An 18,846-nucleotide genomic window follows, 5' to 3' on the forward strand; every position below is an offset into this window, starting at 1 on the left:
ATCATTTTAATTTTATTTGGAAGTAAATGGGATAATGTTTGTAATAGGCTTGTTTATTTTGAGCCTAAGTTTTAAGGATGGTGAAACACATCTGCTCAATCTCACCAAGAATCTTGTTAAGACCAAGCACCCAACCACATCTGGCTCCATTATCACTCACCACTGAGAAATCTGCTCAGCCCTACCCATTCACCGGTCAAACTCGGGATAACAGCGCAATATACTGTACATAATTTAAGCTTATGGGAATTATTCTTTTTTTTTCTTACCATGTTTTTCTGCTCTTGTTACGGTCAAAGAAAAGGCTCGAAGAGACTTCTTAAACTCTAGCGCGCTGGTTGACAGATCATCTCTGTAAACACTGAACCGCCCCGCTGAGTGTGACTTGTGTGATTAGCAAGAGTGAAATACCAGCACCATCTGTCGAACTGCCAAGCTACCTGACTGTCAGGGCATGACGTCTGTGATCGCCGGCTGATATCTTCAGGAATCTCAGATGGCTACTTTGATTGATTTCAATTGCATGCCTGTTCGAGCCCTACAATGGACTTATGACCTGCCTAGGGTCTTTTACATTGTCCACTGCAAAAAAAAAAAAGTTCATTTTGACCTTGAACAGTGAAAGAAAGAGAGCTAGATTCTCCTCTGGCTATGTCTCTTCGAGGGTTTCATAACCTTGATAAATAGTTGCAGTCTTACAGTTAAGCACAAGCTGTACTTACTATACTATATTTCTACTACACACATTGAGCTAAATGTAAAGATGACAGTAGCTGATGTATGTTGTGCACAACTTGGCGTTTGTGTGAAGATGTCCAGTCTCACAAAGGCTACTTGTTTGCTCTGCTGCAGAGCCATGGATGAAGCTAAGAGGTACTCTTAGCATTTAATTTGGAGAGCATGCTGGCAAGACACACGTGAGGTGCATATTCAAAGTGAAATCACATCTGAAGCCCAGTGGATACAAAACAAAACACAATTCAAATGCAAAAAGGTGGTTTTAAAACCCTGTCAATCATGTTAGACATAAGGTTAAATCTATTAACTCTAACCAGCCATAAGCTCATGTCATGTCCCTCCTAAAACTACCACGTAAGACTGATGACAAGCCCAGAAGGTGAGTAAACTGAGTGTTCAAGAAACACAACAGCCATCTGCGATGCAGTTTCCTTTCCACCTCCCCCAGTTCACAGACGTCTTGCAACACAACTGTAAAACAGTTGCTTTTCCTTCTGCACATGCAAAAATGAGGGCGATCGATTGAGCTGGAGCTGAGTGCAGGGAGATGCTGATGGTGTGCGGTGGGCCCTGAGCGAGTTGTTGATAGGTCGTCAGGTCACCCACCCACCCACTCCTCATTTCCCATACCGCACTGCTGACATGGCAAAGCTCAAAATGGTAGGCGGTGCTTTTTAAGGTGAGTTTTGGGGTTAAGACCTATCTATCTATCTATCTATCTATCTATCTATCTATCTATTTGTATGGTATGTCTGTCTGTCTGTCTGCCTGTGTTTGTGTGTGCGAAACAGACATTTCTGTGTTTTTATGTTTGTCAGCTTTTCTGGTTATGTGTGTGCTTGTGGGCACAATTTTGCCCACCTTGTATTTTGCATAGCACCACTTGCAACTCAAGTCATTTACTATAAGAATTGCGGTATGTGACTTAAAAGTGTGTCAACACTTAAATATATGCACAGACCTATTTTCTTTTTCACAACAGACATTTTCAAATGTCAGGAGAGGCACTTGTAGAATTAATCAAATGAATGATTGCTCACTACCATTATGTGTACTATTAAAAAGCCATTACAGAGAACCATCATCCACAGTCGCAAAGAAGCAGATATATAACCATATACCTTTCTTCTGTTTACCGTTTACCAGTAATTAATAATCCACTTTCCTTCCAGATATCACCATTTGCACCAATCCCACATTAATTTTTTATTTATTTGTGATTCCCTCTTTTCAGATGTACTTTTAGGACCTTTTGCATTCACACAATGTCTAAGATCTAACCATACAACGTCCTTTTTCTTTCCAGAGGTGCACTTTAGCCTTTTGTGGTATGACTTTTGTGCTGACTTAGCAGGTATTACTCTTCTGTGCAGACCCTGTTTGTGCATCGGGGCTGCACAGTGGAAATGTGCACCACCACCCTGCGGTGGTTGAACCATCCCGCTGATTGTGTGCAGGGGGGGGGGTTGCCTTTCTGTCTAGCAGGCACAAGCTTCAGTCTGAAAGTTTTCTGGTCTTGTTTGATCTTCTTGATTTCTGCAGGTCCCCTTAAAAGCTTTAGACAGTGGAAACTGTATGCTCAAAGTGTTTTGATGTCTTTTTACTGTTATTCCCTGCTTCGTAGGGTTACATTCATTTTTAGGTCATCAGGTGTTCAGTTTGTTGCTTAGTGGCACAATGCATGTGGCAGCTTATCACAGGGTTTTAAGACTCATTGGGTAAGCCAGTTCAACAATCCTTAAAAAGTAGGTACAGGTGATAAAGTTCAGAAAAAGTAGCACCGTTTTATGTGTTTATGAAACAAAATGTGACAGTTCATTAACATTTGAACAAAGACTAATTTGCTTTATTGAAATGCATTTATTTTATTTGTGTTTTCCTCTCTTTCTTTCCTCTTACCTCTCTTTTCTAATTTGCCTAGGGTGACTGAACTGTTGGAAAAAGGTGTACGCAACAAAGTTTCAAATTGCACCAAACATTGCATTAGATATTGTTCGAATTATTATTTTTGTGTGCGTGTGTGCAGTTTTAAGGGGAGTGAAGCCTATTTTTAGATGATGAAAATTGCTTTAAGGGCACACAACAAAATTGGCATCCACCTCTATCAGCGCAATTGTTCTTGCCATATCCAAAAAAGAGCCAATTTTGTCAATTCTGTTTGGCAGCTTCAGGAGGACAGCCGCTACATCACGGACATTTATTATGAAGCTGACGGGAAGTGCTGAAGGTTTGTCAGCAGAGCGAGTATGGAGAGTCTCCGAAAAATGTGACTGTAAGAGCAAGTTTTTTGGGGTTTTTTGTCAATGAAAGACTGAGCATGACAACTAATCCCTGATAAACAGAGCACAAACACTGACTTGGTTTTGAGTATGTGCTGTTGTTGTGTGAGTCAACTCCTCTGTTCTTGTGGATGACTTTTCATCAGTGAGTCATCTTTTTGTACTAATGGCTGATAGATTATTTATACAGTAATTATATGAGCTCAAAAAATAGGATGCTAAATGTGAATTTTGATAATTTTATCTCAACGTACTGTAACATGCAAATAGTTTGAGAATGTAACTGCAACCTTACATTTCTGGATGTATAGTCACCTCTTTCTATACACTGCCAAACCTTTCCTCCACTCAGCTGTGTTTCTTGACCCTTCTCAACCTTCAGCTCATGTCAGTAAAGGCTGGCATCTTTAAGGAGGCACAAGAAGACCGCCAAATGGAGATCCGTCCACATGTGAACTCATTTTTCTGATGCCGAGACCTTATACGGGATCTGTAGGCTGTGTCAAGGTCCAAAAGTTTAAAATAGTAAGCAAAAAACTTAACAGTGTGAAGAGATTGCATAAAAGTGAACACACTGAGAGAGGTGGGTAGAGGGTAACAAGTGCGGAGAAAGGATGTTGGAGGGAGGGAAGATTAGGCATTAAAAGGAAGAGCTGGATGGATGGGTGGATGGATGGATGGATGGATGATGGATGAGGGAGGGAGCTAGAAAGCGATAGAAGCACAGAGAGAAAAAGAGAGAGGGATGAGGATGAAGTGTGAGTTTGGCTCAGTGAGAGCAGCTGTATAGAGGACACTGTGGGTGGAAGTGGTAGAGTCGTGGGTGAGCTCAGAGTTTAACTGCCAACCTTCCCTGGTCTCACAAACTGTCCGTCACACACACACACATTGCACACACGCAGTCATTCACATACATACATCCTGGCTTGCACATGCATACACACCAGCATGCAGAGTTTCAGCTTGACAACCTGGAAAACTTTCTATGTCGTTTAGTATATGCCAGACACGAGAGGAATCTGTCCCTGTAATGAGTCGTGTGCTTTCAGTGCCACCCCACTCACACTGGATGTTACATTGTTGGAGACAAGTTGGTTATAGCAACAGTTGAGGCAATATTGGTGCATAAGAATGAGGGAAATGCAACTGTGTGCAGGACGGTTTGGACGCAGCTTGTAGATGGAAGGATAAATGATCTGGGTGGGAGGGATTTGGGGCGGGGTGGGGGCTGGGGGGTGTTGCTCGGTTTGTGCCAATTTGTTCCCATGCGTGTAGTCAATTGTAGGTTGCCTCTTCTTGCCGAGACTTCTGCTATGATAAATAATGAGAGCACCAGATCCTGAAATAGAGTACCCCCCCTCCCTTGTCCCTGTGGTCCGCTCTTGTGAAGCTCCCGTCCAGCCGTGACTTTTCCAAGTGATCCCCTCCCTGCTGCCTCCTCCGTTATGGTTAGCATGCCGGCTAAATCTGTAGCCGTGCGTCTGTAATTAGGCTTCGCCTTTGCTGGATTGAGTGCTACACACTGGCAGCTGGCAGGCCAGGCCAGCGCAAACACACACAGACACACGCACAGTGATACGCATGAACGATTGCACACAGACACACACTTTATCTCTCATGTAGAATAAGAGGATAGAGGGTCTGATGGTTGCAGCGCAGGGTGGAGTGCTGGGGTTAAAGAGCAAAAGGAGCCAAAACACCGATCGTCACCCACCTCACCTTAGCCTTCATCCTCCTCTGTTCCCCCTTCATCATCGTGATGTCCTCAATGCTTCGACTGTCTCCTCTTTAGCTCTACTCTTTTGTCAGCTTGTCTTTTGCTTTTCATTTCTCCCCACCCCTCACCTCATTCCTTCCTCTTCCGCTCAACCCCTTCCTTCCTCGTCGTACCCCCACCCTGCCACGAAACCATACGCCTGTCCTCACTCTTTTGCTCCCCAAATTCTTTCGATTATTCCCACTTCTCCTCTCTTACCTCTTCCCCTGCTCAACCCATCCCATCCCAGTGCTGTTGAGTGTAGAGTGGGTAGGTTGACCTGGCAACACTTAAAACCACAGTAGTTATGAGAGCTTTTTATTTCCAGCTATATATATTATCAAAAAAAAGAGAAAAGAAAGGGAAAAAAAAGAAAACGTGTGATGTTACCTCAGCCCTGTTGCCGCCCAATGAGGGGGCTCCAGCACAAGGCAGCACGCGCATACAAAAGCACATGCTCATACGCAGATACAGGTATGACTGTAAGTTATAATTCCAAGTGAGGTTTAAGTGAGGTCATCTGTTTTTGTTTGTTTTGTTGTTTTAGAACCACAGGTATTAGTAAGCTTATAAATCAAACTCCATTGTTATAGTTTTAACAGTGACTTGTATGATTAGTTAACTATGATAACTATAAGTATTATATTTATGGATATTTCTATGTGTATGACAGTCAAGAGAGCTATTTTTGTGCTTAAATACTTTTGCTTGACACGAGCGGTGCATCCGTTCCCTCATGTATGTTGGCCCAGATGTCCCAGAACATCTAATAGCATGCAAAGGCATTCCTACCCTATAAAAGTCGAGTGTCTTCCTCAATTAAACGACCATGAAGATGTTTAAATAAAACATTTCCTGTCCTTTCAGCACTGTGTGTTTTTCCCCTCTCACTAGCGCGGCTTGACACCCGTAACTTGTGCTTTTGTGGCCTATAACTGCATGCTTGTTTCTGACAAGAGCCTCTGATTCCGTGTTGAGATGAAAGGCATGAAAGGCCAGTCATTTGTGTGAGCGTGTGGTTTCGTCAACTCTGCCAGGACACTCTCAAGTTTTGCCGGACCCTGTAGTCACATGCCCAACCAGCGGCGTGGCTATTTTAGCTGTTCCGAACTGCAAAACCCACAATCCTCCACTGACCAGCACCCTCTCCTCTCTGCTAGGTATAATGACTATGTGGATATTGATAGACCAGGGGGATTATTATCGTTCACTGAATATGCTTTTATTTTGTCCCACATGTGACTGGCTCAATCTGGAAAGCAGAAAACAAGCAATCATGTATCCTTCTTTCACTCTGCCTTTGTTTTTTTTCTGTCTTTGCTTCTTTCCTCTGTGACCTGAGGTTGCCCCATAATACGTACATTCATGCATATTTTACCTTAAGAATATGTGATTATAACCAAGAATCATAAACATAGAAAATGTCCAAAGCAAACTGAACTAATCCATAAAATATAAACATAGTGTTTTTTTTTCTGAAATGCACTAAATTCATGAAAATGTTATCTAAAGTCAGGAGACAGCTTTCGGTGTGCTCATACTTTGTAAAACATTTAATCTGAGTTGATAAAATCATCTGCTCAAATTGGCTGCTATGTGGATCTGAGGTCAACACCATGCACTTTTGTTTGGAGAGCAAAATGTTCACATATTTTTTTTAGTATAAATAAAACCATTTTAATACAAGCACTCTTGGCTGTAGTTGGGGGTTAATTGGACAGCTATGAGTTGGAATCTGACCTCCTGTGAACCAGCACTGTATGCTGCATAATGTGAAAATATTGTAAAATGTGTTTTAATTCCATTATACTTTAACATTGATGCATGTTTTTCCTATGAGAAAATGTCCAAAATGCATGCAAAAAATTGTAAAATGTGTAAAAGTGTAAAATTAAAAATAAGAATGTGATTCTTCATCAATGTATGTCTTACATTTTTTTGTACATTGTTCAAATGGGACACTATACCATATTTGACTGTTTGGAAAAAAAAGACAGATGATAAAGAAAATAATTTTGATCTCGTTCTCCTATGTCTTTTTTCAGTCAGTACAAAATACATTTTTGCTTGTATTTTTAGCCACACACATGAGTTTATGAATGACTGCTACTATAAGCTTAATATGTTATTTTCCTAGACTTTAGCTTAAGACTGAATAAAACTATTGTGATAAAAAAGCTATCAAAATGCATTCTTCCACTTTATACTTTGGTCCATTTTGATAATGGTCATCATGGTCAATAAGATAAGCATGTACTGATGTATATTTCCCAATGTTTGATATCGTGGCTATGTAGCTGAACTGCCGGGAAAATATGTAATCAGAAATAAAATCAAACACTGGGCACAGTTATGAGGTTCATGTTCAGTTTGGTGTCCTATTGCAAATTTATTAAGAGTTTAAATTTAATATCTTCATGTGATAACTGTTTGTTAAGTCAAATGTACTTTCACATAAAGTAAGTAGACTTATAATCCTACATAAGTAGCTTCACACTGCAAAAGTTTTACAATCAAACTATATTTCAAGTGCATAAAGTAAAGATTTTCAGTACTTATATGTTGCTGATTAGCTTGACCTATAATAATACAGTTTATGTGCAATAAGCAACTAAAGCTTTAAAATAAATGCCATGGACCTGAAACTGAAAGTAGCATAACAAAGAATTACTTAACTAAAGAACAAGTGCATCAAACCAGTACTTCAGTATTCAAGTACATGGTGCTGGGTAGTGTAAGATCAATAGTGACCTAGTCCATGGCATTTGTGGGAGGCTCCTCTGGAGCTCCAGAGAGGGCCAGTGATATTTAAGGCCAGTGCCACCCCATGCCCTCCCTTTGGACATGCCCCTGGACCGCTAACAAAATTTGATCCAGTGTGAGTAGACTATGTCATCAGCACCAATGGTAATGAAAATATTAGCTACTCTGGCTAACACCAGCAATTATCAGGCATTATGGCTGCCAGTATTGTGCTGTTGTCTGCTTAGAGTCTGTACATATTAAACCCACCACCCAATAGTTAGAGGTGTTGTCAGGATTGAAAATGTAACTGTAAAGTCCAGCAGTGAGCATAAGAATCGCAGTCAAATGATTCAGTCGTCATTACCAATCAGTGCACAACTTGCCTTGTCTGATTTTGAACTACACTCCTCAGTACAAGAACTAACAGAAGCATCAAAACTGAAACAGGGTTAGTATAACACAACACCAGCAAAATGTTACCACCATCTTAACAGGCTTATTTGACTGTTTCTCTTAAATCTGAGGCCTAATAGCTGATTTTTTTTTATTTAAAAAAATAGATTTTTTGTTTTCGCTTTTTACTTTTATAAATGTTTCTTGTCAAGTTAGCCCAACTCTGTCTTTAAGCTCTGTTTTTGTCTCCATTAACTCCTGACTGGCTCTTCAGGTGCTTAATACTCCAAATATTCACCAGATAGTCATTTACTGTCTGTCTATTAGTTGCTGAGCATGCAGCAAACTGCAGGTTAGCATAGCTTTTCTTGTATTTAGGGTGATGATATATGTGGGACAGGCTCAGTGTTTTTTGTTTTTTTTCTTTGTTTTTCTGTAACCGCTAACTCAAATATTTTGTATGAGACAATGGAAAGAGAGCAGATCAACTTTCCCTCAGTCTCACTCTCAATAGTTGTTGTCACATCTACACCAGGGGAGTGAATCTGCTGAGATCCACAGATGGATGCTGTTTCTGTTCAAGGGCCATGCTGAGAAAACCACAGCAGACTGATCGCAGGTATCGGCCCGCTGATAACAGACACTGTAACCTTTAAAGCTGTGTCTCTCTGTCTCTGTGGAGAGGAGTGGATCCTGCACCACATCCTGTCAACCCCACATGATCATGGCCTCGACAAGGCTGCTGCAAACATCAGCACGCAACAAAGAGAGCAAAAATGTGGGCCAGCTGAAGGATCGAAACCTGGAAAAGATACTTTCTCAAGTTTTTTTTTCTTTTTTTCAATTCACCGAAAGCAAAGCAGCAGATAGAGGAATCACGTTCACATTTCCTGCTGTCGTGTTTTTAGTGAAACAGTCACACTGCGTGTCCCTCTGTGATGGCGTTACTGCCCAACCAAAGCTCTCCCACCTCCTCTCTCAGTGGGTCAGCTGGGCCCAGGGTGTGTGGGATGTTGCTGTATGTAGAGGGAGAGGGAATCTGTGTGAACACTGTGTAGGAGAGGCTAAGAAAAACATTACGGCCTGGCAGCTATGTTGTAGGGAGTGGAGGATGAGGAGGAGATTTGGGGGGGGGGGGGGGGGAGTGAGGGAAGGGAACACTGGGGGTGTGGAGGGTGTGTGGGGGTGGGCATGGGCATGACAGAGGGGAATGGAAGAGTTGATGTTTGCGTGCATGTGCGTGTAAGGGGTGGGGGTGGCCGCTGAGCTAATATCTCTGAGAGTGTGGTTAGATCATATTCTCTCCATGTCATCCCAGGCTGTGGGTGGGGTTTTGTGGTGGGGCTCGTTGGGAGACGGGGAGGGATGGGGAGAAAGAAAGAGAAGGGAGAGAAAGAGGGAGAGGTAGGAATGGATCTGGTGAAAGACGGGTGGAGGGGGTTGAGAGATGGGCAGTGCCGACAATTCTCACTAAAGCGTACACCAGCGTTACACCCCTGAAGTGGCAAGACTGGTTCACATGAGCTCGTCTCCTGTTTTTTCCCTCTTCTTCTTTTGTTGTTCTTTTGCTTCCTTGAATCTTTAAACTAAGGAGATGCTTTTTGAAGTATGTCACAAGTTTAAGAATTTTGACAGGCGGAAAAAACACACCATTTACCAAGTATTTCTCAGACTGTGGCAGATTGCATTGTGTTGAAGGTATTTCGGGTAATGTGGCAAAATTTGACAAAGATGGGAAAACATGGGAAACTTCAAATACAGTATAAGGCCAAAGGTACTGGGCCACAACTCTTAATGTTTGAATTCAGATCAGCTATAAGTGGTATTACTGGAAAGTGGAAGTTTTTAAGAGCCACAGCAACTCTGCTAAACCACGTCAAGTTCCAGAGTGCTGAGGTACGTAGTGTGTAAAAGTCGCTAACGGTGCGCTGACTCATTAACTGCAGAGCTTCAAATGTTCTCTGGCATTAACATCAGCACACAAACTGTGCGCCGGGAGCTTCATAGTATGGGTTTCAACGTTTCCATGTAGGTGTAAGTTGTTAGGTACTTTTGTCCATGTTGTAGCCCACCTCTTTGGTACAGGATAGATTGCAACAGCTATTATTTTTGATACACAATTTGGTAAAGTCATTTACCTGCCGTTTAGGATGAATTGTAAATATTTTTCTGATTCTTAAGGTTTTATTTGGCATCACTATCTCATCAAAATTTAGACTCCTTTCAAGCCAGTGATCAAACTCAAATATATCCCATCAGACTAACATACAAATGTTAGCATAAAAAAAACCCCTGGTGGCAAACCTGGTGGTATCTCCTAAATTCAGACTTTAATAATACGGCTATAGGCTCTTAGCAGGGGTACCACCGGGGGGGACACTGACCTCCCCCCAGTGGCCCCCACTGGCAAGGCTGTCCTATGTTGGTAATAACTTTAATATATGTGAGCACAAGACACCCTATAATGAGTCAATGAGTTGAAACATTAACTTCTAAAATCTAATTTTGTTTTCATATGTACCCATTTTCAGTGATATTTACTCTGATAACAGGAACTTAACCTATATTTGACAACAACATAATACAACTGGAAATTCTGTTTTTGGTGTGCCACCCCAATATTTTTAGTGCCTCCCAACAAATTCTGGAGGTGCCCCTGGCTCTTAGTCTTCCTTATGGTCTGCAAAAATCAGAAGAACATAATTATACAGATACACATTTTCCTGAAGATTACTGTATTACCGTTTTTACTGTATAGTTACTGCATTTATCTAACTTACTGGTTGAAAAAAAACCCTCCAAAGCCTCTTGTTGTGGTGCCCAACCGTTTGCACAGAACACACCAACTTGTTTGCAAACACTTGCTAGTTGCTCTCTGAGCAGTAGAGAACCTATAAAAAGTATGACATAAATCAGAAACAGACACTGTTTGACTTCACAGTAAAAGCTTTATTTTTTGAAACACGAGGCTTTCGTGCAAACTACAGGCAAGCAAACCAAGTGCAATCAGGTTTCTAGCGCAGCACCTAGCAACAGTCAGCAACCTCCAGGAGCCACTCACAAACCAGTCAGGGGAATATACATTTTCCTTTGTCACTGGTGGTTGTATCACGCCCAAAATGGCAGACAGCTATGTGCGCACAATACCATGCAAGAAAACTCTCAGGAGAGCAGAGAAGAAGGAAATGACAGCTGCTGTGACTTCTCACCGAAACCATGGGGCGTGCAGGTTAGCAAATCAAACTCCAGATTGCTACATAATCCAAACACGGTCGGTGTAATGATAACACAGATTAAAAGACTTGAAGTGTGTGAGTGAAAATACCCAATACTGACATAGAAAACACAGCTAGGTTGGCTAATCTGCAGTGGCATCCAACATACTAATGAAGTTTTCATTCATACTTGTTTTTATCTTTTTCTCCCCCAAAAAAGAAATAACATGAAGAATCTGTAAAAATGGCCTGCATTGTTGCACATGTCAGAGTAAATGGATCTGCTGTAATCTCTGTTAAGACAGTTGACACAGTTAAGCCCTTAATTCTCAAACCACCTCTCTCCCATCCTCGCCTTTCCCTTCTTCTTTCCTCACCTCTTTCTGCAAGTAATTTTGGCTTCTTTCCCATTTCTGCTTTAGTTAGGCACGTCAGACTGGTTTTATGGGGGTTATAATGCAACTTCCACATGAGGGTGTCTTGTTTTGAATGATGACTAGTCTTAGCCCCTGAACCAAGTTTTGCCTGATCCCACTTTGTCACGAACACTCACACCTCTGGGTGTGTCTGCTTATTGTGTGTCTACAATGAGCAGACACACTCATACCAAAAATGGGTATTTGATTGGCTAAGCATGGTTACTGGGGCTGCCAACCATGACAGCTGACGCAAGTAATCAAAAAGACCACAATTTACCATTCAACAATGATTACAAATTGAGATAAATATCAAATGACAAACATGAGAGTCTCCAGTCAAAGTCCTTTGATTGGTTATGCTTCATGTAGTTACATTTAATCATGCTTGTCCTATTCTATAGGTGCTTAACAGTGAGTAGGGCCTTGTTTCTCTTGTGAGTCCAGTTACATGTATTTATTTCATAAATCACAATGTGTACGGGCTGTTCCTAGAGCCACCCCGATTCTCTAATTTAACATCAACAACACTCCTCATAACTCTGCTGCTACAGTAATAAATTTAACAGAGACAAAAACTTCTTTTGCCTTGTTTTTAAAACTTTTGCCTCTGTCGGGGTGTTGCTTTCAAACAGCACTAGCAGCTCAAGTTAAAATAGCTCAGATCAGACTTGCAAGCCCGAGTTCTGAATGCTGGTCAGTACATTGGAGCACCGCCCTGACACTGAGCTGACATACAGCAGGAAGCCATCTGTTTACACTGGTTTAACACTACATACAAATATCACACCAGAAAAGATGTTCAGACACTCTTCCTTTATCTTCAGCGTGTAAAAGAGATCCAGACGGATTAGTCTCGAATGCAGTCTGTTGTCATTTCAGAGACAGCACACAGTGAGCAATAAAAGCTACCTTGCTTTTATCAGAGCCTTAAAAGATAAATTTACTGATACTGACAAAACATGTCAGTGCCACAACGGACAATTTCAAAAGGGAGAAAATCAATGCAACAGAAGAGACATTTTTTTTATTCATGCGTTCTTCTTCCTTGTCAGAACCTGGTGAGTAGATTACCCACAATGCAACACAACTGCAACCCAGCAGAGATTCGGTTGTGTTCTGTTAGTAGCCTCAAGCCTCTTGCCTTAAGCAGAATTAAGTAGCAGATTACAGAGGGCTACAAAATCACCCCCACACTTTTTCATTTGAAAGCTTCAGACCTGATGATGTTGACTCAGCTGACATAATTTGAGAGAATTTCTGAGAGTAAAAATTTGCCTTTCAATCAGCACCGATAAACCTGAACATGTCTGGTGATTAGAGATGTACTGGGGAAATATTTGCTTTGGATTTATTAAACTTACATGTACATAAAAGGTTGCGTTTTTCTCTGAAAAGACCACTTTTACTTTATTTTTCAAACAGTTCTCTCTTATAAAGGACCCAAAGGACATCACATGTAAATGCACTGGGTATGGATCATGTTTCTGTGAGGACTGGTAATGTTGTGAAAGAGTATATTTATATGCAAGCCATTTTTCAAAACATGACCATCTATCCATCCAGTTACTGATGCTTCCTTGGGTTGGGGTTGCTGGGATGCCAGTCTAAACACAGATGTCCAGACCTCCATCTCCCCAGCTATGTTGTCTAGCTCTTCTGCTGGGCGGGTTTCCTATATGAGGCATATCCCCTCCAAGGAAGGCATGCCTCAAATGCTTCACCTAGAAGATCTCCAGGAGGCATCTTGGTCATATGGCCAAACCGCCTCGTCTGGCTGCTTTAAATGTGGAGGAGTAGCATCTTTGCTTTAAGTCTCTCTGGAATGTTTCTCATCCTAGCTCTAAGTGAAATCCCAGACACCCTTTGGAGGAAACTCAGACCCGCTGCTTGTATTGGTGATCCTTTTTGTCTGGTCACTACCAAGAGTTTATGACAGCAGGTGAGGGTGGGAACGTAGATCCACTGTCCTCTCACTCATGAACTCATGAAGACCCAGAGATACTTAAACTTCCCCACACGAGGCAGGAACTCCTTTTCTACCCATAATGGGCCTTAGACTTAGAGGAACTAATCAAAGTCGCTTACAAAGTGCCCCAGAGTGAGACAGAGGTCACCACATGATGAGCTCAGAAGAACCACATCATCTGCTAAAAGCTTAGCGCTTGTGCCGAGGCCAACAAAGCAGAAAGTCTGCATCTAAATATTCTGACCATAAACGTTACGAACAGAATCGTGAAGGTGAAGCAAAAAGCAAATCAACAACAAACAACAAGCTTCACATTCCCAATCTGTCCATCCATCCAACCTTTAAATGTACATTTTCACCAGTCTTAAAAAAGAAGATTGTTGCCTCTTCAATCTGAAAGCTACAACATTAAAGATGTGAAATATTGTCATACTCAACTTGCCGAGGACTCTGTGTGGGATGAGAACACATTTACCATGCAGCTGGCAATGGCTTCCTATGTCTAGTGTCTCTACTGACACATCTCATGAAGTTTCTGCTTTGAAAACATTGCCAAGCTGTAACATGAAGAGGGACTTAACATGACTTTTTTTGGTGTTTCTTTTTTCACCCCACCCCCTCGCTCATGCAGAAAGGTGGAGGAGGACAAAGAAGTGGTTGATGTTTGTACCTCAGGCATCGGGTCATATATGTTTGAACCTTTGGAAGCAAACAGACCTGACAAAAATGTTGATGTTGTTGCAAGCCGACGCCTCCCACACACACCTACACACCTCTAACCCATTGTTAGCTTGATGGACCAAGTTCACTTTTTACAGGAGGAGAAAAGGGAGGCTAAATATTTGGCAGATCGGAGAACAACAGACAGAATATGTATACTAAGGAAACCTTTCAAATTTTTGTTGGTCATGGGTTGTATATATTACGATCTTTAATTGTAATTTAACTTAATTATTTATAAAACAACTCATTTCTTAGTGTTGTCCCTGTATTCATAATGACTGGTTTGGCTTCTGATTGATCTCCGCATATTGCTGATGAATTATCCAGAAAGAACTGCGAAATTTTGAGCATCATAGTATATTTTATTTCTAAGCAATACATACATTACATTGCATATATCATTTCCTCTATGGATCTCTAACAGAGCACTCCACCTAACCATCTCTGGTGATTGTCCACATAATTGAATTTACTGCTCTTATACTTTAAAACCCTCACAATACACACACACGCACACAAATGCTATTCATGAAACAGATTTCATCACCCAAAAGATGGCCTGTAAGCAGAAACAGGTCTATGTGACAGATTTGGTGGATAAGATGGTGACACCCACTCCACAGGTGGCAGGATGAAAGCAACAGCAGCATGTGGGTGTAACTTCGAGTTGATGTTCTGTGTACCGAACGCCTTTTTCTCTTTGTCGTATTCAAAGGGGGAAGTTTTGTACCCTGGACCCCGGCTTCTCGCACGTGAAAAACAGCAGGTAGCAGACGCATGCAGAGACATAATTAAAAATCCTGATTTTAATCAGTGTTGGAGGTGATATTTATGCATGCTGTAGAGGAGACTTGTTTATACAAAATAAAAAAGAAAAAAACCCCCCAAAAATAACATTTGCACAAGATTATTCACTTTTTATCTGGCGAGGAATCAAAATTCTCAGAACTCCTCTTTTGCTCTGCTGCACTGCCCTTGATGTGTCTCGTCCTGCTTAAGTTTCTCAGAAACCCCGGTAATTAACAGGGTGGTAAACCTTGCCAACGGATTTATGCTAATGAATGTGAACCGACCCATCATGTTTGTTTTAAGCGGCTATGAAAAAAGTTGAGAATTTTTGTTTGTTTGTTTGTTTCTTTGAATGTATTTGTGTGTGTGCGTGTGTGTGTGTGTGTGTGCGCGTGAGGGCCTTTTCAGAACTTTCATAGCGAAATAATGCCGGCTATATTTATGTGCATCAATGATAGCATTTAACAGCACGAGATAACAACGTACTGAACAAATCATTTTGAAACCGTACAGCTGTCATTTACAGAAAAAAAATATGACTCAAAATCTTAATAGTTCAACTTTCCTGGAATGAAACGTATTCACTGATATCAGCCTTAATATCTATGTGCTTAACATGGTGATAAAAAGATAAGAAAGTTTGCGAACAGCTAGCATGGCACTGTGCAAACGTAGGAAAACCATCTACATACGCCTCTAAGGACTTTAGAGTGGTTATGTGCCTTCATACCTCATTTTAAAGTATCAGCCTTCATCATATGGACCACGTCGATGCTGACAGCAACCTCTGTAAACTCCTCATCTGGCTTCTTGAGGTCAGAGGACAATGGACATACTGCTTCCAGCTGAGAGGAAGGCAACAATAGCAACTTGTTACAACCAAGTCAGACAGAAGAGAATCTCTGAATGCATCAAATATTGAATCTTGAAGCAGATGGGCAGCAGCAGAAGACCCTGGAGGCTAAATTCACACTGGCTCACCAAAACTGGACATTAGAAGGTTGGAAAAATGCTGACTGGTTTAATGAGTCCTGATTTCCGTTGCAACATTTGAATTGTATGGTCAAAATCAGGCACTAAGAAACATGAAAGCATGGATCCATGCCTTTTTAGTAGACTTTTAGCACCGTAGTACTGATAAAGCATCGTGTAAATACCATAGCCTACCTGTTGATGGCCATGTCCATCCCTCTATGACCAAAGTGTACCCATCTTCTGAGGGCTGCTTACAGCAGGATAACACACCATGTGAAAAAGCTCAAATCAGCTCAAACTGGCTTGTTGAACATGGCAGCTCACTGTACACCAATGGACTCCACAGTCACCAGATCTCAATCCAACAGAGGACCTTTGGGATGTGTTGGAACAGGAGGCTCACATCATGGACATGCAGCTAGCAAATCTGCAGCAACTGTGTGATGCTATATGCTGCAATATGGACCAAAAATCTCTGAATGTTTCCAGCACTTTGCTGAATAAGTAGCACAAAGAATTGAGGCAGATCTGATGACAAAAGTGGATCCAGGTACACTTTTAGGCAGGTCTGGTGATGGTAAAGCGTCAAAATAGGCCCAGTAACCCCATATTTGTTTTATTTTGATTTAATAATTGAAGTTTATTAAAAAATCTAAACCTTTCCTAACATGTCCCACATGTTCAGACAACAGCTGTTGCTAGGTATCACGATCTGTGTGTTTCTGTTTAACTCAACATCTCGCGGGTGATCTCAGAACACACACACACACAGCAACTCCAACTTTCTGTCATCTCCTTCTGGTTTTGTTCTGTCTCTGAGATAGTTTGGAGAAAAGCAAGAATTTTTTTTGTTGCTCAAGCTAAATGTTTTTTGTTTTTTTAACTCGTGTAAATGTGTCAGTTTTGTTTGCACCACTGGAGGCAATTTCAGCACTAATTATGTCTCGCCGCTGAATTTGCATTACAATTACGCCACATCTGAAATCCGCAGTATACCTGTACTTTTCACGAATTGATACTGGCAAGCTTTATTTTTGCTTTTGTGTGTAGGGTTTGAAATCTCAGTGTTGCCTTTTGAAGAATGATTATTTCCTCACAGACTTTTTAGGTTTCAGCAACAACAACAACGCCAAAAAAAAAAAAGAGAGAAAAAAAAGAAAACGCTGCACAGACAGATCAGCTCAGTGTTATTTGTGTTACACCTGCTTTTCTGTCCTATTGTACGATGTTTCTATGCCAAATAAAAAAGAGAAAGCAAATACTGGATTCCTTGTTCCAAAGCGCACTGCAAGGGACAGGACACAAAATAATCAAACACATGTTGGGTGTGTACCAAGAACCTGCAAAAGACAATAACCAGAGGATGCCAGAGCTATCACGTCGGTATGTTCTTATGTCTAATTGTTGCTGGTTCAAACCCTAACCCTAGCCTGGGAATCTTCAGTTTTAATTGTCTGTCAGTTTGTTTGTTTGCACACTGATTAATTATAAAATAGTACGTTACTGTTAAACAAATCCTGCTACAGATTTATTCAAGACAGAGCTAAATAGGTAAGAGCAGCCCACGCAGCTCCTCCTCTGGGCTTAAACAAAATGAAGCCAACACAGAAGAGCTGAAAACTGCACTTCATCGAATGGCCACTTGGGGCTGACTCCAAAGTGAGCCGGTTCCCACAGTCCCTCAATTTAAAAAGCCCAACTTCACAGCTGTAATAAACATGTTTAGCTGCTTTCACCTTTTCTGACACCCCACAGGAGGTGGTGTTTTCTGATAACTCATGCATTTAAATTAAATTAACACTTGACGTCATGCATTTTAGGGGATGCAGCTACTTTAGGTGGCTACCGGCTGTCTCTAAAGCATCTGTTCAGTCTATTGCAGCACCACCTTCTCATCCAAATATGGAGAGCCCTTTCTAAAAAGAAAGCAAAAAAAAAAATCTAATAAAAGTAGACAATGGTGACCATAAAGAATCTGCACACCCAGCGTTAGTGTCCATCTTTGATATGCAGTCTAGCAACTATGATGGACTGACCACCTACCCTTTACCACCTTCCTTCCTTGCATACTGTGTATTTTAAGGGCTCACAGAAGATGTATTGATACTGAGATCACTGTTTTTGCCTCAACACTAGCAAGCTGTGAACATGTCACTGACAGATCACCACGTTTCACGCTCTCCCCCTTAGAAGGCCGTTGGAGTAAGATGTCAAAGGTTGTCTTTATGGGGTTTCTTTAGGAAACGTGTTAGCAAATATTTGCTCATCCTGACACCAAGATGTTACAAGGCAATATTCTCATCTTTTATGATGTTTTTTTTCCTTTAGTCTGTACCAGTCACTCAGGGAAGCACCTGGTACTTTAGCAACTAAATCCCCCAAAGTGTTCAACAGCTAGTCCCAGGTATGTCTGACTGGCAGTCAATGCTATAGAGTGATCCAAAACAGTAATGTTATGAACCAGACAGCTAAAAGTGATTAAACTCACTACAGGGCTCCATAAAGCAGGCGGGAGCTGCAGGTTTGGCTGAACAACCTTTTACTATCTCACGCAGTAAGAATGAGGAAATCCTTTCACATTTCCGCGCTGTTTTCACTTTGTCATTTGATGCCTTACTATAAAAATATGAATCATCGACACTTTAATCAAGTGATGCGGTTGCTTTTCACAAGTGTGGCATTTCCACGTGTTAAAGCGAAAAGGCAAACAGCAGCTTTTCTCTGGGGCTTGTTTGACAGACACAGGATCCACTGAAGCCTTTTGCCCCTCTATCGCCCAGCAACATTTACATCACCGATTACACCCTCTTATTATATTGCCATTATGCTGCATTATGGGCTTCAGAGC

This window comes from Oreochromis niloticus, linkage group LG7, assembly GCF_001858045.2.
Source record: "Oreochromis niloticus isolate F11D_XX linkage group LG7, O_niloticus_UMD_NMBU, whole genome shotgun sequence".
NCBI classification, from domain to species: Eukaryota; Metazoa; Chordata; class Actinopteri; order Cichliformes; family Cichlidae; genus Oreochromis; species Oreochromis niloticus.